Here is a 10664-nt window from a genome sequence, read left to right on the forward strand (position 1 = left end):
CAAATGAAAGTGAAGAGCTTTTCGTCTACCCTGCCAGTTTGGTAGACTTCATCAGACAAATCAGCTGTGCAAAACAAGAGAGTTAAATACATTTTTTTAAAATAAGATTGACATGACAACCAGCCTATGACAATTACAATAAATACACAAAAGTCTAAATAACAACAAAACTTACTGGCCAAAGTAGTTTCAGGACGCTCCTCACTCTAAGCTACTGTACCTATTTAATTATACTATATACATATAAAATACAAACAATGTGTAAAAATAGTCATAAAAATGTATCAATTGACACTTTCCAAACACTTAAAAACTAATAACTATAATTTAACGCAAAAGACTTTTCAGTTTTAAAATATATGACAGTGAAGTGATTTCATTCAAACCTGGATCTGTGTAAGAATTTAATTTTAACTGCCATATTAATTCACACTTTTCTAAAAGAAGTTGGTAGGGGCCACCTTTTAAAACTGGGGTGACGATCTATTACCCTAAACAAAAAACTGTGGGTGGTTTTCATTACAATGCCTAGCCAGTGCATTTAAACTGTTTTTCTTTCTAATATTGTATACATGTTCGTATATCCTATCTCTCAGCCTCCTGTCAGTCTTCCCTATGTAAAATGCAGGGAATAGCTGGCAGAAGGCCAGGTACACCACTGCTTTGGAATTACAGTTGTACCTACCCATCGTCTGTTATTTCATTTTGCCCACACTGAAATTTAATCCTGTTGAAATTAATTTACAGTAGTTACATGATTCACATTTGTAAGTACCCATTATTCTGTGCGAGATACTTACTTCTGTCTCCACAAAATTCTTTAAATTTCTACCTCTTTTAAAAATTAAAGTCGGGCAATTTCCCAACTTCTCAATTAGTCTCTTCTCAAAATACATTAGATTCCAATTTCTCTCCAGGATCCATCTCAAATCACTTGCTTCTAAATTATACACCATAATGAAGCTCCTTTTAAGTTCCTTACGTGCACCAGTAGCCATAGGGCATGGTTCAACTTCTCCTAGCTCTACCTTCACACACATGGATGGTTCATTAACAGGGCTAGAACGTACAGCACTCACTCTCTGATCACCAGTGAGGATAGGTCGATAAAAACCTGTGCTTCTTTTAGTTTGTACCTCACTTATTAGTTCAAGTACTAAATGTACACAATATTGTGTAAACATTTTTGAATTTCACTTTTTCAGTTCATGAAAAGGTAATCACCTATTTAGATGTGGATTTAAGGAAAGAAGAGTGTGAGAATCGGTATGTAGCTAGAATTCACTGTAAGAGCACTTATTCGAACACTATGTCACATTACACTAGTTGCCATCCCCCACACCAGAAGAGATCTGTACTCAAAGGCCAATTAGTTAGAGCGGCAAGTATGACTACTGATATGGTCAGCTTTTTGGATGAATGTGAGATTTTAAAAAACATGTTCATTAGCCGCGGTTATCCTGAACATTTAGTACTTGAACTAATAAGTGAGGTACAAACTAAAATAAGTACAGGTTTTTATCGACCTATCCTCACTGGTGAACAGAGAGTGAGTGTTGCATGCTCTAGCCCTGTTAATGAATCATCCATGTGTGTGAAGGTAGAGCTAGGAGAAGTCGAACCATGCCCTATGGCTACTGGTGCACGTAAGGAACTTAAAAGGAGCTATTATGGTGTATAATTTAGAAGCAAGTGATTTGAGATGGATCCTGGACAGAAATTGGAAACTAATCTATTTTGAGATGGGACTAATGGAGAAGTTGGGAAATTGCCCAACTTTCATTTTTAAAAGAGGTAGAAATTTAAAGAATTTTGTGGAGGCAGAAGTAAGTATCTCGCACAGAATAATGGGTACTTACAAATGTGAATCATGTAACTACTGTAAATTAATTTCAACAGGATCAAATTTCAGTGTGGGCAAAATGAAATATCAGACGATAGGTAGGTACAACTGTAATTCCAAAGCAGTGGTGTACCTGGCCTCCTGCCAGCTATGCCCTGCATCTTACGTAGAGAAGACTGACAGGAGGCTGAAAGATAGGATATACGAACATGTATACAATATTAGAAAGAAAAACAGTTTAAATGCACTGGCTAGGCATTGTAATGAAAACCACCCACAGTTTTTTGTTTAGGGTAATAGATCAAGTCACCCCAGTTTTAAAACGTGGCACCTACCAACTTCTTTTAGAAAAGTGTGAATTAATATGGAAGTTAAGATTAAATTCTTACACAGATCCAGGTTTGAATGAAATCACTTCACTGTCATGTATTTTAAAACTGAAAAGTCTTTTGCGTTAAATTATATTTATTAGTTTTTAAGTATTTGGAAAGTGTCAATTGATACATTTTTATGACTATTTTTACACATTGTTTGTATTTTATATGTATAGTATAATTAAATAGGTAGAGTAACTTAGAGTGAGGAGCATCCTGAAACTACTTTGGCCAGTAAGCTTTTTGTTATTTAGACTTTTGTGTATTGTAATTGTCATAGGCTGGTTGTCATGTCAATCTTATTTTAAAAAATGCATTTAACTCTCTTGTTTTGCATAGCTGATTTGCCTGATGAAGTCTACCAAACTGGCAGGGTAGATGAAAAGCACTTCACTTTCATTTGGAATAAAGCTTTGTGGATTATTTATTTGTGCACCGGAGCTGTTATTTTATTTATTCAGTTCCTGAAATCTGTTCGGACTCATTCTCCTCCAGTCGTCCCCCCACCCCCAGTCTTGTGGCATTCCTTTACAACCTCTGAAATGGTTTTACATCCTTTTCCTGCAAAGGACAGCAGAACTTGCAGAGTGTTCCTCCTGTGATCTGACTTGTGACCTGTAGCACTGTAAGACTGTCTGTGCAACTCGTGAATTAGTTTATGTCTAGATGCATCCCACCATCTTTATTTTGCCTTTCTCTCACACCAATCTTAAATTGAGCCAGATGGCTTATTTCTGCAGTGATGAGAACTTTCATGTTTCTGTTTAGCTGAGTGGTACCTAATTTATCATTCTCCCAGCTGGTAATCAGTATTGAGGCTCATGGTCCATAGGTATATGACCTTGTACTTTGCAGCACTATGAACCACAGCACAGCTGAGACCACAGAGTACATTTCCAGTCTATCAATGTACCCCTATAGGCTCTTTCCCCAATCTGACATGAGTCCCACTAATTTTAGTGACATCTGTGAATTGGTTAGTCATGTGTTCGCTACCTCTGGTAATATCCAATATGAATGTCCAAAGATTACACAACCCAAGACAGACCTGTCTGCAACTCCATTAACCATGTCTGCCTGTGTTAGTGCTCCCTCACCAGTACTTTCTGTTTTATCACTATCAAGTACATTTAATTATTTTGTAAAGTAGAATAAACCTCTTCCTTCTCTTAGGGACCCTGCTCAAACGTTCCAAATGATATCACCAAAAAGAAAGCAGAGTCCAACTAGACCATTGTAATAATTTATTATAAAACAAACATTAGTGCTTTTGGGTAGAAAACTCCGAAGAAGGGTTTTCTACCCAAAAGCGCTAATGTTTGTTTTATAATAAATTATTACAATGGTCTAGTTGGACTCTGCTTTCTTTTTGGTGACATTTAATTATTTTCTACACCAGCACAATACCTTCCTATTTTGGTAGTTGCCCATTTATGAGGCATAAAGTCAAAGGCTTTGCTAGCGGTGAGATAACCTCATACATGTATCATATAGTTTGCATGTGAAATATTTGAGATTTCCTCCCTCAGTCACCTCTGTAAACAGGCAAATTCCAATTCATATTATAAAGTCTTTCAGAACTGATCCTACTATTCAGGCATCTAAGGTTCTTATGATAATGCTCATAGGATTGATATAACTGTGCTGCACCACTATTACCAACACAACCCATCAGAGCATTTCAGAGAGACACAATTAATAATGAGACAATAGCTACAATATTTAAAGTATTTTTCACTGGGTAACCCATCCACATTCATTTTTATCATTATTCATACTCTGAGGTTGCACAGACTTGGGAAAATAGGAATATGAGCTGTCTCAGAAAAATCAAGTGTTCCCCTTTTCCAATATTGTGTGAACTGGCCCTTTTCCAATATTGTGTGAACTGACCCTTTTCCAATATTGTGTGAACTGGATGCTCTCAGTATCAGTGCAAAAATGTAGTGCCTTTATAGACATATTGAATTGTTACACTTTAATCCAAGAAAACCTTTATTGACTCTCGATAAATGCAGCAAATCTATTTGACCGTCAATATCTGAATATGCTTGGCTATGTAGTAAACAGTTAGAATTATTACTGTGACTGTTCCTTGTTATTCTATAGGTTGCCTTGGGTTCTCTTCCTTTTATGGATTGCTGCATAGAGAAACATCATGTATATGTGGTAAATGTGAATTTCAGTATAGAAACTCAGCAGTTTACCTTTGATAATGTCCACTTTGATAGCCAGTGCCACAGATGTACTGGGATAAAGCCCTGACTATGGGCCCTGCAACCTGAGATTGGCACACAATTCTGGTGCCCAGTAGTAATGGAAGGGAGGATGGCAGGCCCTGCGTGGGAGGAGGAAGGGGCGGAGCTGACTACATACACTTCCTGTATCACTCTATAGAAGGGCAATAATGCAGGAGTTAAGCTCACCAAGTCACTGATGGATTTTTAGCCTTTATAGTGAGTGTGGAAGTGCATGCTTACAAGAGAAAACCATTGTAAGCCACTGTGGTAATGTTGTTCATATACCTCCACCCTGCACAGAAGGTGGGATTAGGTTACTCAGAAAATCCTCTCATTGTCAAAATGCCAATGAGAGCATAAACAACCCTCATGGTTGCCTGAATGAAGCCCCTCCAGCAGCTCTCACCTTGACTCTTAGTGGAATCCCAAGACCAGAGGAATGCATAAACCCTGTCTAGTCGAGGGGAGGCTTCATAATTGGAAAGCACAGGGACCAAACTTACTTTGAAACAAAGTGTTTACTTGTGATGACTTCTGCTATGTGGACTGCACTTCAACATTCCAGGTATCAGTAAGTTGCCATAGATTCCCTCTTCATTACTGACTGCATTTTTCATTACAACCCCTGCAGTGACCAGGATGGCTTACTCTACCTACTGTACACAGGAGTTGATTCATGAGAACTTAATGAAACCAAAGTAAGGACAGTGAGACTGGAGTAAAAAAAGCTCTCCTTTAACACATGACAACAAGTGTGTAACTGCTGATAGACATTATTTAAATGTTTAGCACTTTTGTCACCTAAAATAACTTCTTCACAACCATCAAATTTTATAAAACTTGAGTTTAAATAGTTACAGTAAAATAAATGACCTATGATAGCATTCAAATAAAACAAGCATTTGTCATGTAACAGTACATATAAAAAGTTAATGTATATATAAATATATATATATATATATATATATATATATATATATATATATATATATATATACACACACACACACACACACACACACACACACACACACACATATATAGATGTAGATACACACACAAACAAAAAAGGATGTGAATTCATACAAAGTCCTATGAATCCATTAATCATCTTAAAAGACATAATTTTAATGCATTTTATGTTGATGTTGCCAGTTAACCCAAGATAGAGACTGGCATCCAAAATTACTGCTATGATAATTCTGTGTACAGTAATAGTGAGTCTATATCTCCACCCATAATATTCAATTGAACATTTCTAACACAAAAATATTTGTAAGTGTTTATTATTGAATGTTGTGCCTAAATAAAGCATCATTGGGGTATTCAGTGGTGATCACATAAAGGTCTTCATAAATTATCTGGCTGAGCATTCAACTGGGTTTACCAATACACAATGCCTCACAACCTGAACAATGGCTGGGTATATTCAAGTATAATGTTCTGTGACAGCAAATTACTTAAGTGTGAAAAATTAATGTTGGAACAAGCATTAAAGTGGCAAAAGGAGCATACAACACATTTAAACTTGATCTTAAGATGTGACTAAAAATATGTCACTTCAACAAGTTATTTGAAGGAATGATCCTTCTTATTAAGAAAGCTATGTAAGCTGCCAGTGCTTTTTCTGAGAATGTCCGTCCTTAAATCAGACTTTAAATACTATAGTAAATATGTGTTTCTTGTTATTTCCTGCATCCACACTGTATACTAATCACATAGCCAAGTTATAACTTCATAAGTTGCAATTTTAAAACAAAACCACAGCCTCTCTTAAAACTGGTTTGTGTATGGAATGTCTTTCATTCATTACTTGCATAAATAAGCCTTCTAGTAGATGTTATTTTAACCTCGCTCTGTATTCATGCAAGATCTACCATTCTCAAATTCATTATCAGTTATCAGTTTGGCACTTGAAAGACTTTAATGATGTAATGACTTTAATTGGATTATTTTGTATAAATAAGCTGTGATCATGATGTTCAATTATCCCTAGAAGGCGTAAGCCGATGTACCAGAAGGTAACCAGTAAAAGTTGGCACAACATAGTGCGGCTCCTTGTTTTATTTTTTTATCAGTTTGGATAACTTAATTAATTGTTTTTTAACAATCCCCGGGATTCATGAAGCTCGGCGCAAGGCCGGCGTAAGGTCTGCGCCGGCGGTGCAGTGAATAGCCGGCGCAGTAGCGCCATATGCATATTAATGAGAGTGCACCGCAACCACAGACACGTGCGTAGTGTACGTGAGCGAGCCCAGGTAGGATGCGTCTGGAGGCGTGTCTAAGCCGGCATGAGGTGAGCAACCTAATGTGCTGACAGCCACGGTCCGCCCATAATAGTAATGGCAGCAGCCAGGTCCCGTGCAGAATGAAACGCACGTAGAGTATGCAGCATAGTACCCGTCCCAAATAAACGGAGAAGCAAATACAAGCCACGAAGGCTTAAGTGTACCCATCCAAGGAGCAAAGGATACGCATATGACCGCGTTTGTCCCGCAATGCACCGTCAGTGGTTACACTCAGAGAAGGTGTACAGCAGCATGTCAGCGTGCCGCACCGACATAGGAGCAGCGACTAAGGTCACCACCTGTCCCACTTTGGGTGGGGCAGTCTCTCTATGGGCAGTTGTGTCCCGAAAATACGTATTAAAAATGGCAAATGTGCTAAGATTGTAGGACATAATGATATCCCGTATTTAATGTAATGGTAGCATGAATTGGTTATTTCTGTAACTGAAATACCTAAATGTCACAAGAAACAGAATAAGCAAGCAAATTGCCATAACAATAAGCTTTTACTTAGGCAAACAAGTGAAGTTCTATGCTATATAGTGACCGTGTGTATGTGTCGGCCTGTAAAGTGAGATGTGAGTCCCAGAAATATCCCAGCTTGGAAACTGGAAAAGGTGGCAACCCCAGTAGCGACATGGGCATGGTCACCAGGGTACCAGCTGTCCCAATGTGCCATGGACAGTCCCTGATTGGACAGTTGTGTCACTGCAACAATCGGAAAAATGGAAAATGACCCCAGATCCCCTGCCAAAAATATTCCCGCAATATACATGTAATAGTAGTATAAAACATATACATTTGTATATGAAACACATACATGGCATAAGAAAATGAATAAGGAACCCAAATGCTTACAGAATAAGCTTATAGTATGGCAAACAAGTGAAGTTCTGTCAACTGCACTTGCCGTGGGTATGTGTAGTCCTGCAAATTCAGTTTCCACATAACATGCCCCACTATGGGCATTGGAAAAGGTGCCAACCATAATGGTCACAAGCAGTTGTGAGAGTACATAGCTGGGTAGCTGTGTCGACATAACAACAGTAAGGAATCAAGATACCTTAAACACAGGCAAACATGTGCATAGCAACATATCCCACACCCAACAACGTCTCTGTCGCATACACTGGATGGCGTATGTTGAAGTGTAATATCCAGAAGCAGAACCCATGCATTCAGATGTAATACACAATAGCCTCATTGTACATGTCAGTCCCACCCATGTACACCTGTGCACCCTAACCTGCTAGCATCCGTGTACAGCTATACACCCACACACAATGTGCATACCTGAAATGTGGTAAGATGTTTGTGTTAGGCAATGCCACGCGGCCAAATACGTACCCCACATGTCACCAACCCACCTCAGGTACAGATATGTAAATGGCTGCATGTGAATGTGTCTGCAGAATGTGTACATCCCGCATGTGGTATGTACCCGTCGAAACCATATAGGTTTGCATACGACATGGTGCACATAACTGTACACATGTGGACAAGTCGGGTTGTTGAACCACCGCATCGATGTTTAGCTATGCAGTGAAGTCGATCACATATAGCGGAACACGTGCCTATCAAACAGGACGTCCTAACAGGGTGCTACAGGCAAAGAAGGGGAAGGTGGGACATCACATGTGGAGAGTAGCGTTGCGGACGCCAAATACACACGGTCAAGGTAAAGGACGGAACAACATGCATATGGCGGATGGATGTTGTTCAAAATATATATAGAAACACATATGAAGTGCCAGTTTAGACTCGAAATACTATATAATGCATTGAATTGTACCGCACAATATGGCAGTAGAAGTAAGCCTGCATGTAATTGGTGAAGCTAAGCTGTAGTGTGATGGAATTCTGATCCTGGCAGTAACCAGTACAGCAGGCTTATGTCTGTCAGCATTAATTATCTGCTGGGTTACAGAACAATAAATGTATGTACATGCATAACATCACCCCTACCTCTGAGGAGGATGGCCTTGTGAGCTCAATGGAAGATAACAGTACAACTCCTTACCAGAGAGACAAAGCAGCGTATTAAGAAATTAACTGAGTACTGTATCGGAACAGTCTAGGGTCCTTGAAACAGTTACAATCACAGAAGGACAGTGTAATTGACAAGGTGCCTTGCAAGGCTGTGTTATTCTCATGGGAAAACATTTTAAAAGCCCCCAGCACCCACGTATGTATAGACTATTGTGGACCATAGTGATGGAAATGCCCTGTGACCGACCACGTCAGTAAGGTGGGCAAAAGCTGATTGTAAACACTATATAAAGAAACTGCTTACTGTATAGAGTCAGACAAAACTCTCATACTTGGACTGTATATGATTTAGCCTGCCTGTGTACACTACTAAAACTTTCTGAACCCGAGCCTCCTGTGTTATTGACTGTCACTTAGAAAAGCCTACTGACAACTACAGTCTGGTTTTAACAACTTATTTGACATTGTGATCCTTGTAATCCGAATTCCCTTGGTAAGCTACAGGTCAGAGTGCATGGCTGGTTAGACATCTACGCAGGAGAATTTGCCTAAATGGTACTTCTTGAATGAAAAGACCTCCGACTGAATTGTTGTGTGTAAAGAGGCTGTTTACTGTCTGATCTGTGGCTGAAAAGCGGAAAACTGGATCCCAAGAAGAAATCGTGCAGCCTTAAACAGGAGGCTCAGGTAAGGAGTGTTTGCCTCTTTGTCTCTATTGTAGATCAGGGACCAGACTACATTGTGTTTCTGTTAACAGTTGTGATAGCGGTCAAGACCTACCCACATACTGTTAAATCTGAACATAGGTCAGGGGAACACACAGCAGAGTAAATAGTCATTGTAGACACTACAGTGGATACAGGGAAGGAGACACCACGTGGTATGAGAGAAGGGCAGTAGCAGTCGTGTAGAGGATATGGGAGACTATTGAAGAAACAGATCATGTGATCCGCGTTTGACGGGTGACGGAAGTATATGCAATCGCAGAGAGCACATGATGTGAGTTATCCAGCAAAATGGGGTAATAGATACGACATTGATGGTATATTACACAAAATATCGTTACTGAAACATTGTAATCCCTGAAAATGTGATGCACATGTTCTACGGTAAACACCTGTTCCACCCTGAGAGGGACAGTCCCTCTTTGGCCAGTTGTGTCCTGCAAACAAACCGAACAAATGGCAAATGTCCTGATATCTCAGGACAAACATTTCAGATATATTTCAAAATGGTAGCATAAAACAGTAATTTTGTATCTGGAACAACATAATATCATAATAAACAGAATAAGCAACTGAAATGCTACAACAATTGGTCGCTCTCCTGGCAAAAAGTGAAATCCTGTCCTATGTACTGGCCGTGGGTATGCTTTTCCTGGAAAATTACACGTTCCAAACACTAATGTCCCACAATGTGCATTTGAAAAGGTGGCAGCCCTAAGATGTGCAGGCGACAAAACAGCGACAATTGGGTATCCGTCATGCACATAGGTGGATTGAGGTAGTGAACTGAAGGGAACAGAACACTACAAATGTCAAAGCATCATATGTACACAGAGAAGATCATAATACAGTAGTACCGATAGCCCCCCCCCCACAACACCCTACCACCTCCGATACCACATCCAGGATATGAAGCGGGAGGGCAGGCTAGTCCCCACACGTTATCCTGTGGCAACAGAGGTAGCACAACGACCAAATGTAACAGAAGCTATTGAAACCACATCCCGAACTCGTAACATACCTAGGAACACCCGAGTAAGAAGACAGTCACTAAAACACAGTGAGGATATCTGTCAATTAATTAAAGTACCGAACCCTCATGCAGGACAGGAAGGCCAGGACCCAACCCCCATAATGTATAGACCGTGGACACCAGAAGATATCTGTAAAGTCACAGAGGGAATTCCCCATTTTTTAAAAAAAAA

General features: G+C 39.4%; 1 protein-coding gene across 1 annotated transcript in view; it reads left to right on the top strand.

Moving 5' to 3' along the window:
* The window catches only part of SNED1 (sushi, nidogen and EGF like domains 1), a 1598911-nt gene that overhangs the window by 1364234 nt on the left and 224013 nt on the right, over positions 1-10664 (top strand). The gene's annotated exons all lie outside the window — the stretch shown is intronic.

Source organism: Protopterus annectens, chromosome 4.part1 (genome assembly GCF_019279795.1).
Source record: "Protopterus annectens isolate FY-2018-M chromosome 4.part1, PAN1.0, whole genome shotgun sequence".
Taxonomy (NCBI): domain Eukaryota; kingdom Metazoa; phylum Chordata; order Ceratodontiformes; family Protopteridae; genus Protopterus; species Protopterus annectens.